A 14,352-nucleotide genomic window follows, 5' to 3' on the forward strand; every position below is an offset into this window, starting at 1 on the left:
CAGGTGGTTAAGCGGCTGCCTTTGGCTCAGGTCATGATCCCAGCGTCCTGGGATCGAGTCCCACATCGGGCGCCTTGCTCATCAGGGAGCCTGCTTCTCCCTCTGCTTCTGCCTGCCATTCTGTCTGCCTGTGCTTGCTCTCTCTCCCTCTCTCTCTCTGACAAATAAATAAACAAAATCTTTAAAAAAAAAAAAAAGTTTTGTTAAAAGTAAATTTTACACTTTTCTCAGTAAACAATTCTGAATCTCTTACTCCACATGCCAGTGACCCCATGATAATGAGACTATTTGCAGACAATATTTAAATATAGTCTCCTCCAACATAATTGCTTTGGCCTTGTCACTTGAGTATTCCTGTACTTTTATTAATTGCATGTATGCATTGGTGGTTCATAGGTTATTTATTCAACAAGCACTTAATGAAAGAAAGCACTCTAGGAGATAACCAGGACGAATAAGGCATGGATCTTAACCAAGTAGATGAAATTAAAACACAAATAACTACACATATCATAGAATTAAATAAATGTTAAAAGATGAATACAAGCAAACTCTCAGAAAAATATGAACAAAAGAGTAAGTAAATCCTATGCAGAGCAGGGGTTGATTCCAAATATTTCAAGTAAGAATGTGCGTTAAGGTGTCCTTGGCTTTCCCTTCTTTCTTTCCCTATTCTCATATATCTTATTTCTCAAATCTTTAAATATTTGCAGCTCTTTTCTGACATTATTTTCCAAGCTTTTCAAATCCCATAGAATCCAATATCTGGCCACTATAAAAGCAAAAATTAATATATAAATGTTTTTCAAATGAATGTGACACAATGTAGTGTTTATTGGGCATTGGTGTGTCCTATGACAGTGAATGCCATGACTGTGTTTGAGGTCAGAACACATGATGCTTCTGATAGATGGGCAACAACAGTTTTCCCCTGGCCTCCTGGTCATGCTGGGAGAATTTCCAGACAGTACCTCCAAGAGTATAAATATCCTGTCTAAGCCTACAAAGGTATCACCACTAATACAAACATAGCTGACCACCAAAAGGTGATATCAAACTGCTGAACATGGCTTGACAAGTCAGTAAAGTTGTGTAGCTATTTATTATTTCCTGATCTATGAATCACCAATTTCCAACCTCTTTGTGGGCTATCCATAAAATATTGGCTGTGGACCTTTGTTATATAAGGCCATCTCATTTTTCACAATGATCTTGTAAATAATAATTAATATGCTAAATGAAAGAGTATCCTGCTATAAACCATGCAAAATCAGATCACATATTTAACTACTTTGATAGTTAAGGAAGTTGCTAACCATGTACGTGCCTATATGTCCAGTAAGCACTTCATTAAGTCTGTGTATCTCAGAATATTCATTTGCATTAGTTTGTCAATAAAGTTACTGTATATTCAGATAAAGATACTCCTTACTAATCATCTCTACTTAAAGGCTAATAATAATAATAATGCTAATTTTTAAAAAGGGATTATATATGTAGAACACTTTCTTTTTTTCTTTTTCAATTTAAATTCAATTAGCCAACTTATACTACATCATTAGTTTCAGGTGTAGTGTTCAACAATTTATTAGTTTAACACTTTCAAGTTATAAAAAATGTCCATACTCATTATATCATTCAGTTCATATATTCAGGTAGGTATCATTTTCCCTACTGAAAGGTGAGGAGAGTAAGATTCAGAGATAAGTAAATTTCCCAAGATCCACCACTCATAAGTAACAGGAATGTGACATTGCTGGAGCCATGACTTCCAGGAGCTTTCCACATTGTTGCTGTCTATTGAGGACATTTCTGTCATGAAAGGTGCAAAAAATAGACTAGTAACATTGGTACCTCCTAGGAGCTTGTTAGAAATGCAGAATCTCAGACCCCATTCTAGGCTGACTGCATCTGAAGCTGCATTTTTACGAGATGAGCAGATGATTCATATGTACGTTACAATGATAGAAGGAATGAAAGCAATTATTTTTCAATGAGCAATCAAATGAAGAACTCATTTATTTAGCACATGTTCAGTACCTGTTAAGTAATGTTTACTCAGTAAGTGATTTGATAAGTTTAACTGATAACAGTTGTAAATTTAATGAAGTAGAAATTAAAAACATTCAAGTATGGCTCTATCTATAGCTGTTTGCTTGTTTAATGATTTTGATTGACTTCACAGGTCAGTCAATCAACTAATCAATTAAAAAACCAAGTTTTTCCATTTTTCTAATAAAATTGACACTAACATAAAAGGTGGTGAAAAGGTGAAACTCCCCTTCTACTACTACTTTTTCTTAATGATTTATAGGTCTGTCTCACAGGCTACACCCAAGGACTTTGGACAGAGGTCATCGCTGGCACCCTGCTCAACTCAGCACTGGATTTACCATTAAGCATATTCTCAAAAATAGCCAAATGAATTAGTGAATGACTAAATGAATAACTTGGGGTGGTTAGAGAATCATGCCAGATATTGTTTGCATAATTTCCCCCATTTACCCATTTAATTATAATTAGCTACATTTCTTGAAAAATATCTCCTGAATTTATTTTCTCTTGATTTCTGTATTTAGGACACAACAAAACAGTCTGCTGATTATTGCTATTACTGATTACTGTTGCTGATTATTTTAGTGACCATGTTTTAGGACTTTGAAAAGGGAAGTAAAAGAGGTAGTTATTCAATAACTATCATTGAAGGGACATTAAACTAGAAATGGAAATAGATTTCAGAAGTCTGGGAAAAAATCAGAATTGGAATACTACCTCAAAGAGATGCAACTGATTAAAATCTTAAGCACATTGTTCTTTATTAATAATAGCAGTGGTTTTTTGGAACACACTATATTCTTTTCTTTTCTTTCTTTCACTTTTTATTCAACATTTTATCTCCCAATCCAGACATCTAACTTTTTTATTCAGAACGCATATGAACAAATGCAGATTTATAACTATATCCTTTCTCTTTTGCTTTAGTTTGTATTCATGCCAAATCTACATTTATTTTATCATTACCTAAATCACAGCATACTTTTGCTTCATTCAAACAGATTATAACTAGATTACAACCACAAAGACTAACATTTTATTTTTTTTTAAGATTTTATTTGTTTATTTGACAGACAGAGATCATTAATAGACAGAGAGGCAGGCAGAGAGAGGGAGAAGCAGGCTCCCTGCCGAGCAGAGAGCCTGATGCGGGGCTCCATCCCAGGACCCTGAGATCATGACCTGAGCTGAAGGCAGAGGCTTAACCCACTGAGCCACCCAGGCGCCCCAAAGACTAACATTTTAGACAACTTGGTTATTCTGGAGGTTTGGAAGATCACATGGATTGTCATGTGACAACTGACCACCAATCTATCAAGAACATGGTCTGAGTTTTGAATTAACTATCCCATGGGGGATTTTGTTGCAATGTACAAGTGTGGCCTTATTGTTTCTATGGGGACCTTTCATCCAGAATAGTCTGACACTTGGAGGCTGACATTCCCAATCTTAATGGACCTTTTAGTGATCTCCACATTAAAAGCTATATGAGAACCCATTTTTCTTCATACCTGTGAAATTATGAAATCAAGACTGTAAGACTTATTGCTAACAATGTATAAGGCTTTTCTTGTAATAGGTGCTATGTTACATTAACAGAGATGCTATACATCCCTAACTAGCTTTTTGTTAGGGTGTAATAAAATGTTTTGCACTCAACAGACATTTGTGAATGTTATACAAATTTGGAATTCCATGTGAAAATTCAGGAAAAGACATGAAATGTGAATTCCTTCAAGAGAGGTAGAAACTGATTTCTATCTCTGACACTGATATCCCATTAAAATCATAAGGTAAGATGGTCATCTAATTAAGTATACATATTTATATTTTGAGTCCTACTAACTTCCAAAAGGATTTAATTGACTTTGAAATACCAAAAGAATAAGACATAAAAAGAAAATAGATAATACAGCAACTTTTTAAAAGACCTTTAATGCACTGGTGTTTTAATGAATTCCTGTATTTGAGCATTGCCTCTAGGTCTAAGCTTTTTTCAGAAGAAAAATAAAGAAATACATCCATAATATTTTAAGGTCTCCCACCCAAATTTTCCAAGAAATCTGGGTACTTATTTATTCCAAAGGTGTCAATCCTGTTTCCAAATGAAGAAAGAGAAAGAACTGGATGTCTACCATGTCCAGTTGCCATTGTTTTGCTGTTACCACTTAATCTAATGAGTTTTTATTCATGGCTGTCCCCTTCACTGGTTAGGCAGAGTAACACAGTCACAACTTATTAAGTTATGGCTGTGTTTAGCTTACATGCCTGAGCCTAGCCATTCTTTCTGAAGCAGGTCAGTTGTGCAAGGGTAGCAGAAACATTTTTCTTCCAGGGACTTTTAATCAAATTATTCCTAATAGTAACACTGATTCTTTTTAAGATTCTTGCTTCTATCTTTCCCTCACTTCCTGCTCAAAATTCAGCATTGTATCTAAGAGATATGGGGAGGCTTTGAACTATCACTTAAATCACATTTCAAGAACAAAAGTGGCTAATAGACTTATATTTCATTCATTTGTATAAAACAAACATTTATGAGTGCCTCCAATCTGTCAGACACTGTTCTAGGCTCCCAGAAAAACACAGTGAATAAATCTGACCAAGCCCATGCAACCACAAAGTTACATTCTAGTGAAAAGATTAACAAAAAAGAAAACATCAAGATATTTAATGGAAGATAATGGTACGTATTATGAAAATAAAGCAAAGAGCTAGGGAATAAGACAGGTTATTTTATATCATGCTGTCACAGAAGGACAATTTAACATTGAGTGAAGTAGGGAGTAGATTCTGAGAGAATCTCATGTAGATTCTGAGAGAAGAGAATTATAGAAAAACAGCATGTACAACACTCTGAGGACAGCATACACCTGGCAAGCTCAAGGACCAGCAAGGAGACCTGTGTGTCTGGAGCAGAGTCAACAACAGAGAAGTAGCAGAGGAGACCAGAAATATAATCATGGGCAAAAAAATGTAGATCCTTAAAGACCACAGTAAGAACTCTGGATTGATTTCTATGCAAGTTGGGAGGACTTTTAAAGAGACTGACACCACCTGACTTGTGTTTTTGAAAAGAAACCCTATTTTGTGAAGACTAAATAGTGTGGGGCATGGGGTGGTAGGGTAACAGTGGAAACAGAAAGAACAACAGGAGCAGTTGAAAAAATATAGCACTGATAACTTGCCATTGGATTTAATATGATGGAGCTTATTGGTAACCTTGACAAGAGCTGTTTCATCAGACTGGCACAGACGAAAAACTTTTTGTACAGCCTTCTATTCTCTACTTCTATCATGAGCTGGCTTTGAGATGCTAGTGGAATTCATTCATTCAATTCGGCATTGGCGGCGGGGGAGGGGAGGAATTATTATGTGCCAAGGACCACACTTCTTATTAGAGATAGCACAGATTAATAAAACATTGGTTCTTATTTATCAACAGTTAGGAAAGACAGACACAGAATGATAAATTATAACTCAATATAGTAAACACATTATCTTCTTGTTGGAATGAAATGTATATAATAAGAGCTCAATCACTTTTCTTTATGAGTATTTAACCCATCTGAAAATGGTCAGGGGCTTAGGAAACACATCAAACACATTCTTTTCCCCCTTAATTTGTGTAAAATATTTTTTAAAAAGAGAAGATAAATTGCTAAATGGCTTTAAAAATAGTAGTCTCATATTTGAAAAATGGTTCTCTTGCTTTACATTTATTGGCTATTATCCCATCCCATTTACACAGGACATGTATGGGATGATTTTTTTTTTTCCCAGTTCCTGGAACAGAAGAGAAAGCTATGTAAAGAATGAAAGTGGGAAAGAACTGCCATAGCTAGGACACTTACAAATCTAGGTCAAGGTGTTCATGTTCCCTAAACCAACAACACAAGAGCCTAATAAACCAAGCAAGAAGACATACTTGAGTGACCACACCATAACCCCCTCAAATAAACACCCTGAGTGGGAATTATCTGAATCCTTTGTGTGTGCGAGGGTGTGTGTGTATGTGCATGTATGTGTATTTGTGTGGTCATACAATTTAATAAGTGCAGCTGTTCTTATTCAACAATATAACATTCCACATATACACAGAACACACATGTGGCTGGAAATCACTCATAGCTTCATTCTTAGAAAAAAATGTAAGTAGAAATATTATACAACCCATGAAAACCAACTCACACTGGCCTACATACACATAAATGCAAAGGGATGCTTAAAGTAAATTCATAGTTGAAATCACTGCTTTGAAATCTGAAACTATCAATTTAACTGAATAATTAGATGTAGTCCACTTAGAAGCACTTCTGAGAATAGCTGCGCACCTGATTAAAAGGATTGGAAAATCATATTTACATGAAAATATTAAAAGAAAAAAAGTGTTACTGTTTTAAAATATGTTAAAGTTATACTACAGAAGACAATAACCTACATTTTCTGAAAATAAAATAGAAGAGATACCTGTGGAATTAAAGAGAATTTTGCCTTGCAAAAAGAAGCTTTGTCAAATACTGAATTGCATTGCAAAAATGGAGATTAAGAACTTATTTCAGTTCAACAGATATTTTTAACATGTAAATGACTATAAAAACACAGAAATTCTCTTTAGGAACTTACTGTCTTTTCTCAAGACCTTCTCTTCCCATCTTGTCCTATGGTAAAGCATGAAGAACATAGAATCTAATGGCTGCTGTGGAAAGAAGAAGCCAGGGCAAAAGAGAGAGAATGGACAACCCTAAATGTTGGCTGGTAATCTGAACAACTGAAACTCTCAGACATTGCTGGAGGAGTATAACGGCACAAAGAGCTCAGAAATCTGGGTTATTACTGAGTTAAACAGGCATTTACTCTATGACCCACCAACTTTACATGAAAACATAGGTCCACAAAAAGACCTGTGTACAAGAATATTTACAGAAGTTCTTCTTATAGTGGATAAAAACTGGAAACAACCCAAATGTCCAAATATCACAGCAGATAAACCAACTGTGATATTTTCATAGAATCAAGTACTACTCGCCAATTAAAAAATGAACTACTGATGCATGTAATAACAAGGATGATTTTTAAGTAAAGGAAGCCAGACACAAAATAGATGCACTCACTATACAATTCCATTTATATTAAGTTCAAGAATATGTAAAATTGACCTACAGTGATGAAAATCAGAATGGAGGTTTCCTATTAGACAGGGATGGGAACCAATGGATAGCAAAAGATAACTTTTTGTGCCAACTGGTTATATGCATTGGAGTATACATTTATCAAAACTTATCAAACCATGTGCATTTTGTTTCCTGTAAATTTTACCTCAGTAAAAATAAATGCAATGATAAAAACTCTCCAATGACTTTTTATCTCACTTAGAATTAAACTTACTTTACATGGCCTCTAAATCTTCCTCTTTCTCTTATCAGTCTGCCGCTTGCACATTCCTTTCCAACCTCAAAGACCTCCTTAACATTTCTTGAACATGTGAGTGTACTCCTGCCTCAGACCTTACAACTACTTTTCCTTCTGCTAGGACTTCTCCTCCTTATCCTCCTTACGGATCTTTACAACCAGCTTCCTTGCTTCATTCTGATCTTTGCTCAAATGTCACCTCATTAGACAATGTTCCCTAAACCCCTTTGCTAAAATGACGATATCTTTCCCTAACACATACACATCTCATTACTCTTCATACCATCTCTCTCTTCATCATAGTACATATCCAATCCAGACATTGTATAATTTATTGGGGTTTTTTTTTGTCTTTCTCCCCTCCACAGAATTAAGACTTCTGCAGCTAAGACTTTTTTGTTATTCAGTGATGTATTCCTAGTGCCTAGGAAATACAAGATACGTAGATAATAAATATTTGTTGAATGATTGGATAGATAAGCAGAGGTTAGATAAATTAGAGGGTAGAGGAGATGCAAACATCAGTGGGGGAACAGACTAGATGTTCCACCTACCTATTACTGCATAACAAACTTCCCCAAACTAATGGCTGAAAACAACAGCAAAAGTTTTTGCTTAAATCTCTAATTTGGGCAGGGCATAGTAGGAACAGCTAGTCTGTTCCATGCAGGGTTAGCCTTGGTGGTTTGACTGGGGTAAAAAGGATGCACTTTAAAGGTGCACATGACAGCTGGGAGCTCAGCCAACTAGAGGCATCCATCAGTCCCCCACATACGGGCATGGTGGCTAGGTTCTAAGAGCAAGCACTGCAAGAGACAGAAAGTTGAAACATCACGTCCACACTGTGACATCATGTAAGTAGTTAAAGAGCCCAGATTCAATGGGAGGTAACAGAAATCTTACCTCTTGATAAGGTAAGAGCCAAAGAATTTTATGGTCATTTTTTACAACCATCACACAAGATAATCTTTAGGAATGTTCTACCACCTTGGGACTTAAAATTCTGTGATATATTTTATTGCAGAGCTTTTCAAAATTCATATAAAGAGAAGTTACTTGGTAATGTTACAAAGCCATAATTCAAAAATCACTAGCTAATAATACTAATATTAAAGTTATGATTATGTACTAGATATAGTGTGTTAAAATGTTTTATATACTAGATCTCATTATTTTTAAATTTAACAAACACTTATATAACTTTTACTATATGCCAGGCACTGTTCTTAGTGATTTAAAGATAAACCTAATTTGTGGAGCATAACAAATAGCATGGAGGACATGGGGAGTTAGGAGAAGGCATTTGGGGGAAATTGGAAGTGGATGTGAACAATGAGAGACTATGGACTCTGAAAAACAATCTGAAGGGTTTGAAGAGGTGGGGGGGTGGGAGGTTGGGGTTACCAGGTGGTGGGTATTAGAGAGGGCACGGACTGCATGGAGCACTGGGTGTGGTACAAAAACAATGAATACTGTTATGCTGAAAATAAAAAATAAATAAATAAATAAATAAATAAGTAAAGATAAACCTAATTAAATCCATGTAGTAATCTCATAAATTAAGTGCTATTATTATCCCCATGCTATAGATTGGAAAACCAGTACAGGAAGGGATTAAACACTTTGCACAAAGTCACACAGCCAATGAGGATGGAGCCAGGACTTGAACCTGCAGTCTGATCCCAGAGCCTGTACCTTTAGCAGTGCTATGCTATTTCTTTCATAGTCTACCCAGTAATCCTATAAGGTAAATACTATTGTTATTCCCATGTGACAGTAGAAAAAACTGATGCTTAGAGGAGTTATGTCACCTTCCCAAGGTCCATCTACTTATATGCTCCTAGCACTGTGCAAGTGTTTTATACAATGTTTCTATCCTCATAGCAACATTGCAAGATAGATGTGTCAAAACTGAGAATCAAATGTTAAGTAAATTGTTCTAGGTCACATAGCTAGCAAATATTAGAGCTAGGATTCAAACTCAGGTGTATGTGGTTGCAAAACCAGGCTTTTTCCCTCTGCATTGTCCTTATCTTCGGGGCAGGACAAGGAGGGGGGATGGAGCCACTGATACTAGAAGAGAATATCCCTCCCACACTGGGATACCTGGTAAACTTCTCAGAGGGCTGGAACAGAGACACCCTGAGATGATAAGAGATCTACAGATTATTAGGAGATGTTTCCTGGTTCCATTGTTAGACTGAAATGCCAGCTCTATATTTTTCTCTCTCCCATGGAGAAGTAGTTCTACTTTCTTTCCTCTGCTCTAGGACATGACCTGTTTTTCATTGCAGCCATTATCTTCAGCCCAACTGATAGAGGAGGAAGGTAAAGTGATGAAAGTCAACATCTACCCAGGGAACTCTTATGGTTTAGTCAATTAATTGTTGGTCCTTTGGGGAGAAGGGAGTGGAAGAGTGAGGAGCAAAGGAAGAGATGAGAAAAAAAGAAATCAACTAATCTCCTGAAACTGTCAGGTTTCCTCTCAACTTTTCCTATGAAGATGTCCCCTGTGGCCCATTTAGAGCCATTTACCAAACCTTTTTCAGATTTCTTTGATTTTAACATCTGCTTTCCTCCTTCTTCCCTGCACAGTCCTATGCTTCCTGGATACATGGCAGTCAGTCTTTGATCTTGGTGCCTCTGGTTAGCTGCATGTTGTAAGTTATCCCTCCTCAACCTAATTCTGGGCAATGATGAAATCTACATCCCTTCCTTCTTCACCCTCTTTATCACAAGCCTCCCATCCAGTCTGACATGAGTCGGACCATCTCTCCCACGGGGACTCACAGAACTCACTAAACCTTTACAAAGAACAGGGATTTCAGGCTATGCACAGTCCCATAGTTATTATGTTAATCCTATAAATCATCCATCCTGAAAAGTCAGGAGGCCCCAAAGAAAACAGATTATCAGCAAATAGGAAGTTTAGTGTAATTTTCAAACACAATTAGGTTAGGTAAGGAAATTCTCTGTTATTTACATCATCACCATTACTACTGTTACTTGATTTCTGTCAACCTCAAATTTGCCATGATACTGATTTAAGTGTGGGAAGATCTGAAAAATACTTTAAAGACAAGCTAAAGTGGAGAGGGCTAACTTAATGAGAAGTCTAAATTGCAGAAGCTTTTTAAAAAAAGAAAACAACTGTATTCTTAAAAAATTACTCTGGTTATCTATGTTCCTAAGGATCCTTGCACAATAAAGAAATAAGATGATTTATAATAATCTTAAATGTAATAAACATTTCTTGAACACATTTTCTCAAACAACTTTAATATTCCCAGGTGACAACTCCATCATGTAATATTCGTATTCAAATTACTCTTTAATGAGAGTGAAAACAAAGGTGAATGTAGGACAATTCCTAGGCAAATAATCATAAATTCTGAATAATGAAGACTTTATTGTACTACTTTTCTACCCTCTGGAGAAAACTCAAGTAATATGTAAAACATTTCTTCTAGTGAATAGGAATTACTTCCTATATTTTAAAATTATTCATTGTTATAAAAGTTTCCCCGAGGAAACCATGTCCTGTTACTGCTAATTTTTGACTATCCAAGTGAATTTTTCATTTTCATATCCAAGTGACTTTTCCATGGCCAACATACACTAGCAATTATATTTTAGTCACATACTCTCTCTACTCCACAGCATGTTTCTGGTAGTTATTCTCCACCTCCTACCTGGTAGGAAAACTTATGGAAACATTCAAGGAAATAGCAGAGTGAACTAAACAACTAGAGTTTTAAGCGTATCACTTTTTGATTATCTGGTACTTATGGGTTCCCCGTATCATGCTCCTTTCTAGATAACAAAGAATACACTTTATTAGCCTACCACATTAAAAAAGAGCCACAGGAAAGTGAGGGACATTTTTCTTTGTATACAATGATTTATTAGTAACCAAAGAAGTAAAACACATACACAATCTTGTATAAAAAACCACGTGGTTTTGGCTGAAATACTCAAGATAGAAAATGACCATGAAATCAAGGAAGTTGGCTTTTAGATCCATGCTTTTTAAACTGTTCTGTGGCTAATAAATCGAGCCGTGTTCTAAGAACTAAACAGAAGACAGAGAGGAGAAGGAATCTGAGACAGAAAGAGTTAGGGAAAGTATTCAGAGGCAGAGGTTCTTGACTGGAGTTTAGGGGCAGGTGAAGGATGAAGTTGGCAGAGAGAAGGGAGACGAACTGTCCTAAGCAGTGGTGATCAGCACTTGCTAGGAACAGATCTCCTTCCCACCGGCTGATGTTTTCAGACCTTCCTGGAAGCAGTAAGCTACTCTTGCAGAACCTGGGGTGGGCTGTCCTCACCCTGCTCAGGCAGGGGTTCAAATTTGCTTACTGCATCATGGGAGGCCGATGGCAAATGCTGAAGGCCCTGGAATGCCTGTCTTTGAGCCTCATCCCTCTTCATGACTCTCCAGAGGGAACTGTCAGTGGGGTGTTCCTGGCCATAAAAAAATGATCCTTTTCCTGGGAACTAGATTATTTTACCTGGAAAACTCAGGCATCCTTTCTTCCTGCAGGCATTTTTCAATGGGACAGGACCTATTGCTCTCCAGAGTGGCGATGGCTCTACCCGCTTCAGTGCCTGTCCCTAGAGTTCAGAGATTCAGCTCCTGGGCGTTATTGCTGTCTCTGCTCTTCCCTATTGCCCATATCCCCAGAACAACCTAGTCTTTTAGAGCTTATAGTCTATGCACACAATTCAGAGAGTAATCTCTGAGACAAATATTTATCAACCTGCCTACTTCCAGTGAACCAATTAAACGTAACAGCTGGTATACACAGCACTTACCTTACAGAAAGCTCAGAGCCTTTTCCAATGATAGACTCTAATCCTTCCCCCAAGCTCTGGGCAGTAAGAAGCATTAATACTATTCCTCTGAATGTGTAAGAGGAAGATTGAGCCAAGGACCATGTAATGGTTTGCTGAATATTGCATTCATTCAATATTTTTCCCCAATTATGTTCTTGTAACTGTATTTTAAGGTACTTTCATATATATTAACTCATTTTTCCCTAAATTTTCTCAGTAAGAATCACCTTATGCTCTTTTTAAACAACTTCACGGACCCCTGTTGTGGACATTCTCATCTAGGGGGTCTACAATGAACCCCAGGAAGTTGTGTGTTTGTCCAGGTGATCTTTTTCTCTTTTTTGTGAACTATAACATTACAAGTGATTATTATCATTAGGAAAGTTTGGAAGTACCCTTTATTTCATTTAGTTTTCACAGTAACCCTGTGTGCTATTATTATACACCTTTGTAGATAAAGAAACATGGGATCAGTATATCAATATAAAAAACCAAGATATAAAACCAACTCTAACTCTCACAGACAAGAAGTGAGAGTTGATTAATTTCTTTTATTTCTTGGGTTTCCCAAATCATACCTTCTCAGTTATACAGTTTTTTAAAAAGCTGTTCATTTGGGTTTGAGCTATATACATAATTTCTACCTAGACCTGTACCATACATTAGTGCCATGAGAAATTCTTAGTATAAATTATTCAAAATAGACCCTTTTTCCTTTTCCAAAAACATGACATCTCATCTATTAGTTTAAGCTCATTTTCTGGATACCCCTTGGACTGATCCTCATCCCTATTCAATTGTGGTAACTACTGTTTTTTTCTCTTGCTCCCGTGCCATCACTCATTCATTGTGGCCAATTTTAAACTACCAAAGATATAACAACCAGCTTAAAAGATTCCTGAATATTCAACAGGCATGAACCAACTCTAGCATACCTCTCCATAAAACTTATCCCCCCAAAATTACTTCATTTTTCTCCAGATTTTCTATTGCTTTCTACTGGGTACCCTATTTATTAGTACCCTATTTATTATACAAATATTACTCCTCCTGTTCCAGACATGCTCTGTCCTATTCCACCACTATGCCTTTCTTCAAGATGGTTTATTTGCATTTCTGGCAAATAGGCCTTTTCCTCACCTCCTCAAAGCCTATTTCAAATGCTTCCTGTTTCATGAGTCCTCATAGCACTTGATCTATAACTCTCTTATGACACAACTTTCTGTCTTGTATTAGAGCTGTATTTTTACCTGTGACTTATATAATTACTGGATAAAGGCTCTCTCTCTGCATTGCTTCTGTATTCTCACAGCACTGAGATCAATGCTTGGTGCAAGCAAGCACTTAAAGCCACTTTGACAACCATCTATCACATGCCTTCAATGTAGCAGGCACTATTCTAGACTACTGGAGGAAAAACTCAGTGTTTGAAGAACTAGAGACCTTAAATTGAGGTTCTGTGGGGAAGCTTCAGAGTCAGATGGTCCATGTAAGTTGACTACCAACCCAATATATTTGGAACAAGTTAATGACAGTACTTAGTAGACAGTTCCACCCAAGAGCACTGGAACAATTAGTTTAGATCACAGTCTGCAAACTTTTTCTATAAAGGACCAAACAGTAAATATTTTAAGTTTTTGGTCCAGAAGGTCTTTACCAAAATTGCTCTCAACTCTGCCATTGTAGTGCAAAAGCAGCCATAGGCTATACATAAACAAAATGACCATGGCTGTATGACAATAAAACTTTATTTACAAACAGGGAGCAAGCCAGATTTGGCTCACAGGTTGTAACTTAAAAACTGCTGGTCTAATTTCCTTACACTACACACAAAAATAGACTCAAAATGGATGAAGGACCTCAATGTGAGAAAGGAATCCATCAAAATCCTTGAGGAGAACACAGGCAGCAACCTCTTCGACCTCAGCCACAGCAACTTCTTCCTAGAAACATTGCCAAAGGCAACAGAAGCAAGGGCAAAAATGAATTATTGGGACTTCATCAAGATCAAAAGCTTTTGCACAGCAAAGGAAACAGTTAACAAAACCAAAA

This window comes from Enhydra lutris, unplaced genomic scaffold (genome assembly GCF_002288905.1).
Source record: "Enhydra lutris kenyoni isolate GAN:26980312 unplaced genomic scaffold, ASM228890v2 scaffoldscaffold9, whole genome shotgun sequence".
In the NCBI taxonomy this organism is placed as follows: Eukaryota; Metazoa; Chordata; class Mammalia; order Carnivora; family Mustelidae; genus Enhydra; species Enhydra lutris.